This window comes from Crotalus tigris, unplaced genomic scaffold (genome assembly GCF_016545835.1).
Source record: "Crotalus tigris isolate CLP2741 ecotype Arizona unplaced genomic scaffold, ASM1654583v1 scf7180000017710.2780689, whole genome shotgun sequence".
Taxonomy (NCBI): domain Eukaryota; kingdom Metazoa; phylum Chordata; class Lepidosauria; order Squamata; family Viperidae; genus Crotalus; species Crotalus tigris.
The window spans coordinates 2,624,630-2,643,650 of NW_024096582.1; positions in this window are offsets into that span (position 1 = coordinate 2,624,630).

Sequence of the window (19,021 nt, forward strand, 5' to 3'; positions counted from 1 at the left end):
TGCTCCTTTGGGTGGGTGTTTCTGCCGACTATGCCTGTATGCCTGTCTCCCCCTCCTCCTTTCCCACTTTGATCTCCCGAGGAAAAGCAAAATCTTGCAAAATCCTCGGTGGATTTTTATGCGAACATTTTTAGCACTTACGTAGCATCCCTGCCGCTCGGTTTATCTCTCCGGGCTTGGCGTGGCACTGAATTGGCGGACGCTTCTCTACCCCTCAGTGGTTTTATCCTTTCCACCTCTGCTCCTCAGCTGACTCAGCTGGGACCCCTTGCCGAGAGAGGGAATCCCGTGGGAAACGGGCCAGAGAAGGCACGACTCAGCACCCCACAGCACTTGGAAAGAAGTTAGACATTCAACTCTTTTATCTCCCGAAGGTTTTTTCCCCACGGTTCTTTTTTTCATCTGCAAAAAGACAACCGAAGCACGTGAACCACAGAAGACAAGGACCAGGGGGAGACATGATAGCAGTCTTCCAATAGTTGAGGGGGGTCTCACAACGAGGAGGGGGATAGCCTATTTTCCAAAGTTCCTGAAAGCCAGGACAAGCAACAACGGGTGGAAACTGATTAAGGAGAGATTCAACCTAGAAATAAGGAGAAATCTTCTGACAGTGAGGACAATCAATCCATAGATGGTCTTCAGAGGTTGTGGGAGCTTCATCTCTGGACGCTTTCAAGGAAAGACCGGACTGCCATCGGTCAGAAATTTGTCTGAAATGATATAGGGTCTCCTGCATGAGCAGGGGGCTGGACTAGAAGACCTCCAAGGTCCCTTCCAACTCTGATGAAGTTCTATGTTCTAAGCTACTTAACCTTGGCCTCCTCTTTTGAGGTGAGCAAAGCTGTTAGGTTAAAGGAAGAGGTTTAATTGTAAAATTCCATCACAGAAGGACCAAAATAATGGAAAGGTGAGTCTCTCAGGTCCATTCCAGCTCTTCTATTCTATTCTAAAAATGGTGTAAGGTCTCCTGCTTGGGCAGGGGGTTGGACTAGATGACCTACAAGGTCCCTTCCGACTCTGTTATTCTATTCTAAATCAAAGCTATATATGTTCCTCACAGGTGATGCATGCAACTGAATTGTTATTTAATGACAGGAAGCAAAGGGAAAACATATTGATGAATATTTGCTGGATATACATATACTGTAGATATAGACATATAGACATAGATAGATATAGATAGATATCGAGATAGAGATAGAGATAGATAGATAGATAGATTTAGATAGAGATATATAGAGATAGATAGATAGATTTAGATAGAGATATATAGATACAGATATAAATACAGACATAGACATACAGTAGATAGATATAGATAGATAGATAGATAGATATCGAGATAGAGAGATAGAAAGATATAGATATATAGATTTAGATAGAAATATAGATAGATATAGATAGATACAGAGATAGATAGATATAGAGATAGATAGATTTAGATGTATAGATACAGATAGATAGTTATATATCTATATCTATATCTTATCTATATCTATCTATCTATCATCTATCTATCTATCTATCTATCTATTTATCTATCTACTGTATCTATCTATCTATATCTATGTCTATCTATCTATCTATCTATCTATCTATCTATATCTTATCTATCTATATCTTTCTATCTCTCTCTCTCTCTCTAACTATATTTATATATCTATCTCTATATCTATCTATCTATCTATCTATCTATCTATCTATCTATCTATCTATCTATCTATCTCTCCCTCTATCTATCTATCTATCTATCTATCTATCTATCTATCTATCTATCTATCTATCTATCTCTATGTCTATCTATCTATCTATCTATCTATCTATCTATCTATATCTCTATCTCTATCTATCTCTATCTCTATCTCTTTATCTATCTATCTATCTATCTATCTATCTATCTATCTATCTATCTATATCTTATCTATCTATATCTTTCTATATCTCTCTCTCTCTAACTATATTTATATATCTATCTCTATCTCTATCTATCTATCCATCCATCCATCCATCCATCCATCCATCCATCCATCCATCCATCCATCCATCTATCTATCTATCTATCTATCTATCTATCTATCTATCTATCTATCTATCTATCTATCTATCTACCTACACTAGCTCAGAGTTACCCTGTGGTAAGATAGGCAGCTAATACATTTAATAAATACATATTATATTGAATCAAATGTTTCGATTTTGATGTATCTCTGTTGAATCAAATGGCCGATGCTCTTGGTGTTTGTAGTAGCTTTAAAAATTGCAGACACGAATGAAAAATGAAGGCAGTGACACGGCAAAGAAAATACGAATGAAAAACCGAAGACAATAACATGAGGTAGAAAAATAGAGATTAATTGTTTCCGGTGATGGAAACGCCTCTGTTTGGCTGAGTTGAACGCAATAAAAACACCAAGCAGATCTTCTGAGGAAAGGTGTTGCAAGAAAGAAAAGCCTTCGTAAGAATTTATGTATGTATTTATTTATTTTTAAAAAAATTATATGGCCGCCCAACTGAATCACAGTGACTCGACAGCTTGCAAAGATAAAACCCTACTAGAAAAAAACCAATAAATCCTCATGCTCTGATGACCACAATCACCCCAACCATTTGATGGGCTCCATATCACCTTGGGAGGTCTCCAGACCCATTGGCAAAACCCTGTCTTCTGGGCCTTTTGGAAGAGTGTCAAAATGGGGACCAATCTTATTGCCGCAGGGGTAGAATAGAATAGAATAGAATAGAATGGAATAGAATAGAATAGAGCTGAAAGGGACCTTGGAGGTCTTCTAGTCCAGCCCCCTGCTCAAGCAGGAGGATCTCGGAGTCCTAGTGCACGATCCTTTAAATAGGAGCCAGCCGTGTGCTGCAGCTGCCAAAAAGGCCAACACAGTGCTGGGTTGCATTAACAGAGGGATAGAATCAAGATCACGTGAAGTCTTAATACCACTTTACAAGGCTTTGGTAAGGCCATACTTGGAATCCTGCATTCAGTTTTGGTCACCACGATGTAAAAAAAGATGTTGAGACTCTGGAAAGAGTGCAGAGAAGAGCAACAAAGAGGATCGGGGGACTGGAGGCTAAAACATATAAGGAACGGTTGCTGGAATTGAGGATGTCTAGTTTAATGAAGAGAAGGACGAGGGGGGACATGAGAGCAGCCTTCCAATATCTCAGGGGCTGCCCCAAAGAAGAGGGAGTCAAGCTATTCTCCAAAGTGCCTGAAGGCAGGCCAAGAAGCAACGGGTGGAAACTAATCAAGGAGAGAAGCAACCTGGAACTAAGGAGAAACTTCCTTACAGCCAGAACCGTTAGAACAATTAATCAGTGGAACCACCTGCCTCCAGAAGCTGTGAATGCTCCAACACTGGAAGTTTTTAAGAAGAGACTGGACAGCCATTTGTCTGAAATGGTATAGGATTTCTTGCTTGAGCAGCGGATTGGACTAGAAGACCTCCATGGTCCCTTCCAACTTTTATTTTTATTATTATTATTATTATATTATTATTATTATTATTACTACTACTACTACTACTATTAATATTACTATTATTATTATACCTTTTAATAAAATGTGTTACAGTAGTCAGAAAAGGTTCTATCAGATTTTTTTTCTATTTTTGGGTCACTGTCGTCTAGGCCTGGTCTCCTCCAATGATTGCAGAAAGCTAGAAGACCTCCAAGGTCCCTTCCAGATTCTATTCTATTCTATTCTTATTCTATATTCTATTCTATATTCTATGTTCTATTCTATTCTATTCTATTCTATTTTATTCTATTCTATTCTATTCTATTTCATATTTTCTATTCTATTCTATTCTATTCCATTCCATTCCATATATTCTATTCTGTTCTGTTGTGTTCTATTCTATTCTATTCTATTCTATTCTAATTCTATGTTCTATGTTCTATTCTATATTCTATTCTATTCTATATTCTGTTCTATATTCTATTCTATTCTTATTCTATGTTCTATGTTCTGTTCTATTCTATATTCTGTTCTATATTCTATATTCTATATTCTATTCTATTCTATTCTATTCTATTCTATTCTATTCTATTCTATTCTATTCTATTCTATTCTATATTTTCTGTTCTATTCTATTCTGTTCTATTCTATTCCATATTTTCTGTTCTGTTCTATTCTGTTCTATTCTATTCTATTCTATTCCATTCCATTCCATTCCATTCTATTCTATTCTATTCTATTCTATTCCATTCCATTCCATTCCATTCCATTCCATTCCATTCTATTCTATTCTATTCTATTCTAAATGTTCCACAGGGAGGGAGCCACCATGGAGAAGGCCCTCCTCCTTGGTCTCACCTGATGGACTTCCTTCAGAGCAGGACCTATAACATCCCCTGCCTCCCACCTCCGGTGGGTCAGGTAGATACTGCTGGGCAAAGAATACCAGTGGACCCTGAGGCTGGATCAGGCTGAGGCCACATCTAATCTGGGACTCTGGTGTCACGCAGTGGACAAACAGATGCATCCAGAACAGACACAATGCTGGACAAAAGGACAATAACCCTCTTTTGCAGTTATTCCCTAGCAGCTGATCTTCACTGGCCGGCCATCTGTGGTTTTATAAGGGGGGTAAAGAGCCATCAAGTTGAATAGCCTCTTTCCCCAGAGAACATCTGTTGCCTCTCGCTGTGAATCCTGAGATATTTCATGGCACCAATTGGTCCCTTCACACACGGCCAGGGCTTCCCTTTGTTGTCGTGTTACTTAGGCTTCCCGCTCTCCTCCTTTGAGCTTCCTTATTATCATTGAATGAATAATACCCTATATCGGAAGAAAAGCAAGAAGAACCAGGAGACCGTATCAATAGACGGAGGGAGGCAGGCTCCATGCTTGCAAGAGAGATTCATAGAAAGGAGCGTTTCTCAACGTCAGCCATTTAAAGATCCCTGGACACCCACTCCCAGGATTCCAGGGGGCTGGGGGAATTCTGGGAATTGAAGTCCGTGCAACGTAATAATGCTGCTCCAGACCAGGGCTTTCCAAACCTGGCGACTTTAAGACTTGCGGACTTCAACTCCCAGAATTCCATGGGGGTGAGGGAATTCTGGAAGTTGAAGTCCACGCATCGTAAAACATTGTTCGAGGACCAGGGGTCTTCAAACCTGGCCCTTTGAGGACTGGTGGACTTCAACTCCCAGAATTCCTCAGCCAGCGTGCCTGGCTGAGGAATTCTGGGAGCTGAAGTCCACCAGTCATCAAAGGGCCAGGTTTGAAGACCCCTGCTCTAAGGACCAGGGTTCGCCAAGCTTGGCAAGGTTAAGACTTGTGGACTTCAACTCCCAGAATTCCTCAGCTTTTGAGACTTTTTCGTACCGTGAATGGCTGTATATCTGTCGTACAAAAACATCAGATCGCTCGCTCTTCGTGGATTGAATTGTGTTTTCAAGTGTTCCTCCGGCTAGCTTCAGGACAGAACGCCGTACATATGTGAAGACGCATCGCTTATCTTCACGCGCGTTGCGCAGCAGCCTCTCCCCATACAGTGGCGCGCCATTGGCCAGAATAGGGGAGATAGGGGGAAAAGACTGGAAATAAATTATTTGCATCGATATGTCCTGATGGCAATTTTAAAGAAAACAAAAAAAAGTGTTTGCATAAATGGAAGAATTCTTTCCTAGGTTGTGATTGAGAGGTGATGTTGGGGGAGGGGGGGCGATGACAACTTCCTCATTGGCTCAAGGGGGCGATTCGTTCAAAAAGGTTAAGAACCACTGGTCTAGACTAAAGACCCTAGCTGCATAGAGCAGTGCGAACATACTGGAAGTGGGACATATGAAATCTAGCAAAGACTTAACAGATCTCTTTTCTTACGTTTTGGTGCCAAAGAAATATAAAATTGAACCTCCGAATTTTCGAAGTTTCCCACTCAACGTTTGGTGGCGTGATCTGTAGGGTTTAAGGGAAGACTTTAGAGACCTTGACAACTAAGCTTGATTGAAAGGAAAGCTAATTAGCGCTGGCCCTCGCAAGGAAGCACGGTCACACAGAAACCAGCTAACGCTTTTGGCTGTGTCGTTTTAGGATTAGCAGCTCGCCTGGAAGAGAGCCCAAATCCCATCCTTAAGCAGGGAAATGGCGGGTAGATTCTGTGGTGATTGGGAACCAACTATGGATGTCTCCAACTCAAACAATCCGTGGCCATCATAAAATCGGCATGCCTTTTATAGGCCTTACTGGCTTGTAAATAGCAATTATAAACAAGGATTATAAAATCGGCATGCCTTTTATAGGCCTTACTGGCTTGTAAATAGCAATTATAAACAAGGATTGCCGTCCACCCATCAGTTGGGTCTCCCCCTAAAGGCCCCTGGCTCCAGCATTCACCATCAGAAGGTGTTCGGTTCCTTCCAGACAAATTGATAAGTCCTGCCTTGGGCATGAAAGCCAACTGGGTGACTTTGGTCAATCACCAGGAGACGTTGAGTTCTAGTCCCGCCTCAGGCATGAAAGCCAACTGGGTGACTTTGAGCCAATCACCAGGAGACTGAGAGTTCTAGTCCCGCCTCAGGCATGAAAGCCAACTGGGTGACTTTTAGCCAATCACCAGGAGACGGAGAGTTCTAGTCCTGCCTCAGGCATGAAAGCCAACTGGGTAACTTTGAGCCAATCACCAGGAGATGGTGAATTCTAGTTCCACCTTAGGCATGAAAGCCAACTGGGTGATTTTGGTCAATCACCAGGAAACGGTGAGTTCTAGTCCCACCTCAGGCATGAAAGCCAACTGGGTAACTTTGAGCCAATCACCAGGAGATGGTAAATTCTAGTTCCACCTTAGGCATGAAAGCCAACTGGGTGATTTTGGTCAATCACCAGGAAACGGTGAGTTCTAGTCCCACCTTAGACGTGAAAGCCAACTGGGTGACTTTGAGCCAATCACCAGGAGACTGTGAGTTCTAGTCCCGTCTCAGGCATGAAAGCCAACTGGGTGACTTTTAGCCAATCACCAGGAGACTGTGAGTTCTAGTCCCACCTTAGACGTGAAAGCCAACTGGGTGACTTTGAGCCAATCACCAGGAGACTGTGAGTTCTAGTCCCGCCTCAGGCGTGAAAGCCAACTGGGTGACTTTGAGCCAATCACCAAGAGACTGTGAGTTCTAGTCCTGCCTCAGGCATGAAAGCCAACTGGGTAACTTTGAGCCAATCACCAGGAGATGGTGAATTCTAGTCCCGCCTTTGGCATGAAAGCCAACTGGGTGACTTTGAGCCAATCACCAGGAGACGGTGAGTTCTAGTCCCGCCTTGGGCATGAAAGCCAACTGGGTGACTTTGGGCCAGTCCATCCATCTCAGCCCAATCCACCCCTCAAGTTTGTTGTTGTGGGGAAAAATAGAAAGAAGAAAGGGTATTACGTATGTTCGCCGACTTGAGTTATGATATAAAAATAATAGGCGGGAAAGAAAGAAAGAAGGAAAACAAGAAAGAAAGAAAGACAGAAAAGAAAAACAAAGAGGAAACAGAAATAAAGAAGGAGGAGGGAGGAAAGAGAAGAAGGAAGGAAAGGAAGGAAGGAAGGATAAAAACCTAATAAATAAATAGAGTAAATATTTAATGAACAAATATTTCCTTCCCTTTGGTTCATTTCCATTGAGTGACAAACCCATAACGTTCTTGAGGACAAACCAACCGTTATTAGGCTATAAAAATCTGGCCTTGGGGTTGGGGTGTAAGGAGGGGGGCTTCTGACAGACCCCCCCCCACATGTTCTTTTATTAGAGTCCTCAAAGCAATTGGCGAAAGGGGGAGGGCGGGAAAAGAGGCAGCCCCCCCCCTGGCAAGGCTGAATAGCTCTCCTTTTGCAACAGCTGCAGGTTTAGGAGCGTCTCTTCTATTCCAAGGTCTCGGCTCTAGAGAGAAACTTGATTCCCGAATCGCAAGGAGTCTCCTGGAAATCTGTCCCAGCCCCAGATCCACTTTCAGCTGCCGAAAAGGGTCTCTGTGGCAACTTTCTATTTGCTCTTTGTATTAGTCTGGAGAAGCTGCTTCTTTTGATAGAGTGAGAGCTTTCTATTCTCACTCTCCCTTCCCCTCCCTCTTCCCTCGCCCTCCACTCTCCTTCCTTCCTTCCTTCCTTCCTTCCTTCCTTCCTTCCTTCCTTCCTTCCTTCCTTCCTTCCTTCCTTCCTTCCTTCCTTCCTTCCTCTCTGGTATAGGTTATCCTGCTTGAGCAGGGGGCTGGACTAGAAGACCTCCGAGGTCCCTTCCAACTTCTATTCTATGCTATTCTATTCTATTCTATTCTATTCTATTCTATTCTATTCTATTCCATTCCATATTTTCTATTCTATTCTATTCTATTCTATTCTATTCTATTCTATTCTATTCTATTCTATTCTATTCTATTCTATTTCTTTTATTCTATTCTATTCTACTCTGTTCTGTTCTATTCTGTTCTATTCTACATTCCTGTATTCTATTCTATTCTATTCTATTCTATTCTATTCTATTCTATTCTATTCTTTCCTTCCTTCCTTTTTTCATTTATAATTCTCTCTCATTCTCATTCTTTCTCATTTTCTCATTCTCATTCTTTCTCATTCTCTTTTTCTCTGTTGTTCTCTCTCTCATTCTTTTTCTTTCTTTCTTTTCCCTTTCTTTTTTCTTTCTCTCTTTCTCTCTTTCTTTCTTCCCTCCCTCCCTTCTTCCCTCCTCTTCTTTCTTCCTGCCTTCTTTCCTTTCTTTCTCTCCCTCATTTTCCCTCCTCCCTTCCTTTTCCTTCTTTCCTTCCTTCTGCCCTCCCTCCCTCCACTTTCCTTCCCCTCCCTCCTTCTTTCTTTCTTTCTTTCTTTCTTTCTTTCTTTCTTTCTTTCTTTCTTTCTTTCTTTCTTGTTCTCTTTCTCATTCTTTCCCTCGCCCCCATCCCAGTCTCTGTCTCTCTCTCTCTCTCTCTCTCTCACACACACAAACACACACACCACACATACAAAAGCACCCGAGAAAGTTACTTTTATGGCTCCTTGTAAAATCTTCCTTGGCTGGGCTTATCCATTAACCTCTTTGAAAACAGAGATGTGCCAAGAATTAGTCAAAACCTCAATGTCGATAGTGCCTTAAGCTTTCTACAACTATTTCGATCTTATGACCTTTTTCGCAGTGATTGTTAAGCGAGCACCATGGCTGTTACACAAACCCCTGGGTTTGCCATAGATGCGGTTTTGCAAAAAACAAAACAACCCCCCCCCCAGAAGTAACAGCTGGTTTTCAGCAAACCAGGGTCAAACGTGGTCATGTGTGTGTGGGATGCTGCAACTGGCTGTGAATGTGTTCACACGACTGCAGTGGGATGGGGGGGGGGAAATGTGGGTGACTGGTTCATCCAGTTTGTCAAGTAATTGATTTAGGGACTGAAAATTTTTTTTTGTAGCCGACTTTTCATTTAGTGACCGTTTGAAATCGCGACAGCACTGAAAAAAAGTCATTTACGATGGTTTTTCACAACTGACGACCCTTGCCACATTCCCCCCCCCCTCAGGTTCACATGATCAAAATTCACACGTTTGGCAACTGACTCGTATTTATGATGCTTGCCGCGTCCTGCAGGATGACATGATCCCCGTTGGCAACCGTCTTTCAAGCAAAATCAATGGGGGAAGCTGGATTCGCATAACGACCGTGTTCCTAACTTAAGGCCTGCGGTCGTAAAATGGGGTGAAGCTGACTTAACAAATGTCTCGCCTAGCAACAGAAATTTTGGTTGTTAAGTTGAGGACGGCCCTTACTCGGGAAAGTTCCTTTCTTCCATTGCACAGTATAGATACGTCTGCACCAGGAGTCTTCAAACTTGGCTCTCTTATGACTGGTGGACTTCAACTCCCAGAATTCGCATGCCTGGCTAGGAATTCTGGGAGTTGAAGTCCACCAGTCATAAAAGGGCCATGTTTGAAGACCCCCGGTCTGGATTCAAGCCCGCAGTTTCATTAAAATGGCCGACTGAGGAATTCTGGGAGTTGAAGTCCACCAGTCATAAAAGGGCCAAGTTTGAAGACCCCTGAAAGTCTGGATCCAAGCCCGCAGTTTCATCAAAATGGCCGACTGAGGAATTCTGGGAGTTGAAGTCCACCAGTCATAAAAGGGCCAAGTTTGAAGACCCCTGAAAGTCTGGATCCAAGCCCGCAGTTTCATCAAAATGGCCGACTGAGGAATTCTGGGAGTTGAAGTCCACCAGTCATAAAAGGGCCAAGTCTGAAGACCCCTGGTCTGCACGGTCCTATCCTGGTTTGATATGAAGGCATGGCATTCCACCAGTCCAGTGGAAATATGGACCCAACTCTCTTTGGTGGGCAGTTATCCTCGACTTATGATGACAGTTTTGGGGACAAGAGTTCTCACTGCCAAAGTCAGTTGTTTAGTGAGTGGCAGCCTATTGCATGACCTTTTTTTTTTTAACCACAGTGGTTCAGCAACTCACTGCAGTTGTTAAATGAATCATGTGGGTTGGCTGGGAAAGTCTCCAATGGTGCCCCCCCCAAAAAAAAAGACAGGCTTTCATTATAACATAGCTAGCAGATCTGCCAAACATTGAAAAAAATCAGTCAACGGTTTTGGAGGGATTGAACAAGCGGAACAATATTAAATGTGGGATTGTTGCTTGTAACTTATGATTGATTATTGTAACAATGATTTATCACCTGTGACCTATTACTTGTGGTTTATATGCATGCTGTGAGCTTATCCACCAAAGACAAATTCCTTGTGTATCCAGTCACAGTTGGTCAATAAAGAATTATATCTCTACTCTACTCTACTCTACTCTACTCTACTCTACTCTACTCTACTCTACTCTACTCTACTCTACTCTACTCTACTCTACTCTACTCTACTCTACTCTACTCTACTCCACTCCACTCCACTCCACTCTACTCCATATTCTATTCTATTCTATTCTATTCTATTCTATTCTATTCTATTCTATTCTATTCTATTCTATTCTATTCTATATTCTATTCTATATTCTATTGTTTATTCTATTCTATTCTATTCTATTCTATTCTATTCTATTCTATTCTATTCTATTCTATTCTATTCTATTCTATTCTACTATTATATATCCTGTCCTACCCTACCCTACCCTACCCTACCCTACCCTACTCTACTCTACTCTACTCTACTCTACTCTACTCTATTCTATTCTATTCTATTCTATTCTATTCTATTCTATTCTATTCTATTCTATTCTATTCTATGTGTTGAATTTATCAATTTCCTGGCTAGGCAAATCATGAAAAAACTACTGCCATGCTTTTTTTCTTTTTCTTTTTATAAAGATGATTCTCAAAGAAAGCCAAGCAGGTTTTTTTTTTATTATTTCTGCAGCTCCAGAAGGAATTTTTCACCTGTTATTAATAACTGACAAATTTTGAGACGGAAAAATAATTGAAAGGGTGCAAAGCACCCTGCCAGAGAAAAAGCAGAGAAGGAAAAAAAAATCCATTTCTAATTAAAACTCTTTTTGGAATTCCGAGGAGTCAAAATTATAATTACTGGTCCTGGATGCTGTCCAGACATTAATAGAGTCATTTTAACCTTGGAGAAACATTACAGGAGATTTTTTAATTATGTGCAGTTTAGATGTTGAGAATTTAGAGGCACTGCAGAAAGTAAAGTTTCTTCCAGCTCTTTGAATTTGGGGAGGGGAGAAAAGGAAGGAAAGACATAATAATAATAATAACAATAATAATAATAATAATAATAATAATAATAATAATAATAATAATAATAATTCTGGCTGCACAAGACCAAGCCTTAAGGACAAATGCATATAAAGTCAAAATTGAGAAGACAGCAACAGACAATAAGTGCCGCCTATGCAAAGAAGCTGAAGAAACAGTGGACCACCTGGTAAGCTGCTGCAAGAAGATCGCACAGACTGACTACAAGCAGCGGCATGACAAAGTAGCAACAATGGTGCATTGGAAGATCTGCAAAAAATATCATTTGCCTGTAAGCAAAAACTGGTGGAATCATAAAATAGAGAAAGTCATAGAAAATTATAAAATTAAACTGCTCTGGGACTTCAGAATTCAAACAGACAAGCACCTGCAACATAACACCCCAGACTTAACAATTGTCGATAAGAAAGACAAAAAAGTCTGGATAGTGGGCGTGGCAGTGCCTGGAGACAGCAGAATAGAAGAGAAAGAACTGGAGAAGATAACAAAATACAAAGACCTACAAATAGAAATAGAAAGACTGTGGCAAAAGCAAGCAAGGGTAGTACCAATAGTCATAGGCTCCTTGGGTGCAATCCCAAAACAACTGGAGCACCACTTGAACACCATTGGCATTGACAAATTCGCTATTAGTCAATTGCAAAAGGCGGCCTTACTAGGAACTGCTTCCATCCTGCGACGATATCTGTAATACCATCAAACATCCACATCTGCCTATCCCAGGTCCTGGGTAAGGACTCGATAGGTAGACAAAATGCCAAATCCAGTCTGAACATCTGGCTGACTGTGTGATGATCCATAATAATAATAATAATAATAATAATAATAATAATAATAATAATAATAATAATAATAATAGACATGAGCGAGTTGCTAAATTAATCCACTGGGCATTGTGTAAAAAAATATGACTTGCCTGTGTCCGAAAAGTCGTGGGAACATAGGGTGGAAAAAGTTGTTGAGAATGAGAGGGTGAAGATCTTGTGGGACTTTCGAATACAGACAGATCGCCATTTGGAACACAACACGCCGGATATCACAGTTGTAGAAAACTGAAGCATACAGCTGATTGATATCGCTGTACCAGGAGATGCCAGAGTCGAAGAAAAAAAAAACTGGAAAAAAATTACAAAATATCATGACCTGGCCATCGAAACTTCGCGATTATGGATGAAACGTGTAACGGTGATACTCATTGTCATCAGAGCACTGGGAACTATGTCCAAAAACTTGGCAAAATATACATCAAGAAACTGCAGCTTCCTGCAACAATTCCAGCAATGCTGCAAAAAACTGTGCTACTCGGAACATATATTTTGACCACATTGACCACAGGGATGTTGCAAGAGTTGTGAGTGTGAAAAAGGTTCACACGTCACTTTTTTTCCAGTGTCGCTGTACCTTTGCACAGTCACTAAATGAACCGTTACAATTTGAGGATTACCTGTTTGGCATCTGTGCAGTCCTGAGCTCACACCGCGTTGTATTTTTTTAGAAGTGCCATATGTGGAAAGGTAGGTAAATACGTGGGTAATAATCAGATCTTCTGTACAGGTAAACTGTAGTTAATGAAATGTAATTTTCAGCAAGATTAAATAAAACTGCTGGCTCCCCACTGCTTTTTCTTAGCCTTGACAACTCTGAGGAGGATAAATTCCATCGGGGGGGGGGGGGAACACTAAGGCTTCACCAGCGTAAAAACAGTTGACAGGGTGACCAAATTAATCCATTTTCCGAGTTCACGCACTACTTTCTCCTGGATCTTGAACGAATGAAGCAGGCTGAATTCACAAGCACGCATGAAGCTGCAAAAAAGAAAGAAAGAAAGAAAAAACTGATCAAGGTTAATACCAATTTTACCATGAGGTGAAAAACACGATCTCAAAACCTTTCATGGATGTCGAGTTAATAATAACAACAATAATAATAAAGTTGGAAGGGACCTTGGAGGTCATCTAGTCCAACCCCCTGCTCAAGCAGGAAACCATTTATAGCATTTCAGACAAATGGCTGTCCAGTCTCTTCTTACAAACTTCCAGTCTTGGAGCATTCACAGCTTCTGGAGGCAAGTGGTTCCACTGGTTAATTGTTCTCACTGTCAGAAAGTTTCTCCTTGGTTCTAGGTTGCTTCTCTCCTTGATGAGTTTCCATCCATTGCTTCTTGTCCTGCCTTCAGGGGCTTTGGAGAAGAGCTTGACTCCCTCTTCTTTGGGACAGCCCCTGAGATGTTAGAAGGCCGCTATCCTGTCCCCCCTCGTCCTTCTCTTCATTAAACTAGACATACCCAATTCCAGCAACCGTTCCTTATATGTTTTAACCTCCTCATCTTTGTTGCTCTTTTCTGCACTCTTTCTAGAGTCTCAACGTCTTTTTTACATCGTGGTGACCAAAACTGGATGCAGTTAATCTACAGCCAAATTTCTGTTGCTCAGCCAGACAATTGTGGAGTGATTTTTGCCCCATTTTGCGACCGTTTCTTGCCTCAGTTTTTTGAATGAATCACTTCCGTGGTTAGTAACACAGTTGTAAAGTCAATCTGGCTTTCCCATCGACTTTGCTCCTCGGAAAGTCACAAAAGATGAACACGTGACCTCAGGACATTGTAACTGTCATAAATGGGATCCGGTTGCCAAGCGTCTTGAATTTTGATCCCGTGACCCTGGGGATGCGGCAAGGGTCTTAAGTGTGGAATAGGGTCACAGGTTACTTTTTTTCATATTTTTCATACTGCAGCCAATTTTGGTCACCCTATTACAAAAACAGGTGTTTAGACTTTGGAAAAAGTTCAGAGAAGATGATCAAAGGCCTGGAGACTAAAACATACGAAGAACGGCTGCAGGACTTGGGTTTGGCTAGTCTAAAGAAAAGAAGAAACAGGGGTGACATGATAGCAGCGTTCCAGTATTTGAGGGGCTGCCACAAAGAAGAAAGGGTCACGTTATTCTCCAAAGCACCTGAAGGAGGGACAAGATGCAATGAATAGAAGCTGATCAAAGAGACAAGCAACCTGGAATTAAGAAGAAAATTCCTGACAGAGAAGACAATCAACCAGTGGAACACAAGTTGCCTCCAGAAATCATGGGCGCTCCATCACTGGAGATTTTTAAGTAGACAGTCACTTTTCTGAGATGGTATAGGTTCTCCTGCTTGAGCAGGGGGCTGGACTAGAAGACCTCCAAGGTCCTTCCAGTTCTATTCTATTCTATTCTATTCTATTCTATTCTATTCTATTCTATATTTTCTATTCTATTCTATTCTATTCTATTCTATTCCATATTTTCTATTCTATTCCATTCCATTCTATTCTATTCTATTCTATTCTCAGTTCTGTTTTCCCCACAAACCATTTATCACTCTGGAAAAAGAGCAGACCTCTTTGGCTTTAACTTTGTTGGTAGCTTTTCATCATAACCTTTGGGCAAAACATCAGATACCAGCCCGGCTTTATTTTTATAAAATGCTTTGGATAGGAAGGCCTGTTGAATTATTGTATTATAAAGATTGAACTCACCTAAGGGAAGTATGGGGAGGATAAAGCGAGAACAGTTAGAAACAGCAAGGATGCAAGAGGAACACAGGTATAAGACAGATGTGTTCCCAGCCCTAGTTTGAAACAGAACCAAGTAACTGTAAATCTATAGTCAGTCAGCTCAGCTAAGCTTAACTCAACACAAGTCAACTCAGTTCAGCTCAACTCAACTGTATTCAACTCAGCTCAAATCAGCTCAACGCAATTCAGTTCAGCTCAAGCCAAGTCAACTTAGCTGAGCTCAGCTCAACTCAAGACAGTTAAGCTGAACTCAAGCCAAGTCAGCTTAGCTTACCTCAGCTCAGTTCAGCTCAACTCAAGGCAAGTCAACTCAGTCCTGCTTAATTCAGCTCAGCTCAACTCAAGCCAAGTCAGCTTAGCTCATCTCAACTCAAGACAGCTCAACTCAAGCCAAGTCAACTCAGCTCAAGCCAAGTCAGCTTAGCTTAGCTCAGCTCAGTTCAGCTCAACTCAAGTCAAGATAGCTCAACTCAGCTCAAGCCAAGTCAGTTTAGCTTAGCTTAGCTCAAAACAGCTCAACTCAAGCCAAGTCAACTCAGTTCAGCTCAACACAGCTCAACTCAGCTCAATTTAACTGAACTCAACTCAGATCAGATCAGATCAGCTCAATTCAATTCAACTCAACTCAACTCAAGGCAGCTCAAGTCAAGTCAGCTCAGGTCAGCTCAAGTCAAGCCAAGCCAACTCAGCTCAGCTCAGCTCAATTCAGCTCAGCTGAGCACAGCTGAGCACAGCTCAGCACAGCACAGCACAGCTCAGCTCAGCTCAGCTCCTCAAATCAACTCATCTCACCTCAACTCAACTCAGTTCAGCTCAATTCAATTCAATCCAATTCTACTAAACTAGCTCAGTTCTGCTCAATTCAACTGAACTCAACGGAACTCAAATCAGGCAGCTCAAGCCAAGACAGTTTAGCTTAGTTCAGTTCAGTTCAGCTCAAGCAAGCCAGCTCAGCTCAGCTCAGCTCAGCTCAGCTCAATTCAATTCAATCCAATTCAACTCAATTCTACTGAACTAACTCAGTTCAGCTCAATTCAATTGAACTCAACATAACTCAAATCAAGGTAGGTCAAGTCAAGTCAGCTCACTTGGCTCAATTCAATTCAGTGCTTTTCCACGCTACTCCTCTGTCTACACATGCAAGAACCAGATAAGAAAGCTATAAAGTTAGCTGTAAAATTAGCTTAGCACAGTTTATGAAGGAAATGTGTGTGGTTAAGTAAAATTGATTTGTGGAAGACAAAACAGTGGGATATGACCTTTTAAATCATGGCTGATGGGATAAAGACAGCATCACAAACAGGGAGTAACACTGAATTCTCCAAATTGGAAACAATGGTTGGAAACTGACCAAAGAGAGAAGCAACCTGGAATTAAGGAGAAACTTCCCAACAGTGAGGACAATCAACCAGTGGAACAGCTTTACCCCCAGAAATCGTGGGTGCTCCATCACTGGAGGTTTTTAAGAAAAGACTAGACAGTCACCTGTCTGAGATGGTATAGGTTCTCCTGCTTGAGCAGGGGGCTGGACTAGAAGACCTCCAAGGTCCCTTCCAGCTCTATTCTCTATTCTATTCTATTTCCTAGTTTCTATTCTATTCTATTCTATTCTATTCTATTCTATTCTATTCTATTCTATTCTATTCTATTCTATTCTATTCTATTCTATTCTATTCTATTCCATTCCATATTTTCTATTCTATTCTATTCTATTCTATTCTATTCTATTCTATTCTATTCTATTCTATTCTATTCTATTTCCTATTCTATTCTATTCTTTCTATTCTATTTCCTATTCTATTCTATTCTTTCTATTCTATTTCTTATTCTATTCTATTCCATCCCATCCCATCCCATCCCATCCCATCCCATCCTATTCTATCCCATCCCATCCCATCCCATCCCATCCCATCCCATCCCATCCCATTCCATTCCATTCCATTCCATTCCATTCCATTCCATTCCATTCTATTCTATTCTATTCTATTCTATTCTATTCTATTCTATTCCATTCCATTCCATTCCATTCCATTCCATTCTATCCAGGCGATGTTGAACACTGCAAGTGAGGTTAAGCCACTGCCATGTGTGGGCCAAACCCTACTTAGCAAATTTCTGTTGCAATACAGCAATTTAATCCAGGGGCTACAGAAGACAAATGGGTAGGAGTGGGGTCTAATTTTAACCCATCTGTGTTCCTTTGGCATCTGACTGTAACTGCAAATTATGTCAAGGGCTCTTATTGCAAAGGAAGAACGATGCGCAGCTGGGAAGGGAGGGAGGAAGACACAGGCGGAGGGAATGTCTTAGGAGAAAATCCAAGACAACTGAGGCTGTCACAAGTGGGCAGCTGGCTACAAAGGCTAACCAGCTCTGGTCAAACCAGCATGTGTCATGAAGCATCAGAGGAGAGAAGCAAGCTTCCAACTGCATAGGAAGCAGCTGTCAAGAAGGCAGAGGAGTTAGTACATGGAATCAAGTTCATGTGCAGTGTTAGTGCCACTGAATAACGCCTTGGTAAGATCAGACTTGGAATCCTGCATCCAGTTTTGGTCACCACGATGTAAAAAAGATGTTGAGACTCTAGAAAGAGTGCAGAGAAGAACAATAAAGATGATCAGGTGACTGCAGGCAAAAACATATCAGGAACGGTTGCTGGAATTGGGTATGTCTAGTTTAATGAAGAAAAGGTTGAGGGGAGACATGATAGCAGTCTTCCAGTATCTCAGGGGTTGCCCCAAAGAAGAGGGAGTCAAGCTATTCTCCAAAGCGCCTGATGGCAGGACAAGAAGCAATGGATGGAAACGAATCAAGGAGAGAAGCAACCTAGAACTAAGGAGAAACTTCCTGACAGTCAGAACAATTAACCAGTGGAACAACCTGCCTCCAGAAGTGGTGAATGCTCCAACACTGGAGGTTTTTAAGAAGAGACTGGACAGCCATTTGTCTGAAATGGTATAAATGGTTTCCTGCTTGAGCAGGGGGTTGGACTAGATGACCTCCAAGGTCCGTTCCAAATATGTTATTCCATTTCTATGAGGTCAGTTAAGTCACGCTGAGGAAGAAGAAGAAGAAGAGGAGGAGGAAGAAGAAGAAGAAGAAGAAGAAGAAGAAGAAGAAGAAGAAGAAGAAGAAGAAGAAGAAGAAGAAGAAGAAGAAGAAGAAGAAGAAGAAGAAGAAGAAGAAGAAGAAGAAGAAGAAGAAGAAGAGTGAAGGCTAAAAGACTTTAGGAACTTTCTGGGTGTGCTTTGAAGAATCCACAAAGGCCAGCTTGTAAATGAAGAAGGAATTTAAATCCTTTTAACAGATTTTTTTCTTTCTTTCAGTGATTAAACCGACTGGGCAACCTTTGTGGAGAGGAAGAGAAAAAAGGGAGTTGAATGTTTTACCCACATGATACCGTGATCACAAAGCACAGGGGGTCAAATAGCAAAATAAAAATACGCCTGGTTCATTTGCTTTGCCTTTGGGGCATCAAAATTGTTTTATTTTTTTTAAAAAGCATCTATATGGGAGAAAGGAAGGAAGAGGGAAAAGGAAGAAGAAGAAAGAAAAATAGGGAGGGAGGGAGGAAGGAAGGGAGGGAGAAAGGAAAGAAGGAAGGAGGGAAAGGAAGGAAGGAAAGGAAAGGAAGAAGGGAGAGAGGGAAAGAAAGGAAGGAAAGGAAAGGAAGAAGGGAGAGAGGGAGGGAGAAAGGAAGGAAGGAAGGAAAGAAAGGGAGGGAGGGAGGGAGAAAGGAAAGAAGGAAGGAGGGAAAGGAAGGAAGGAAAGGAAAGG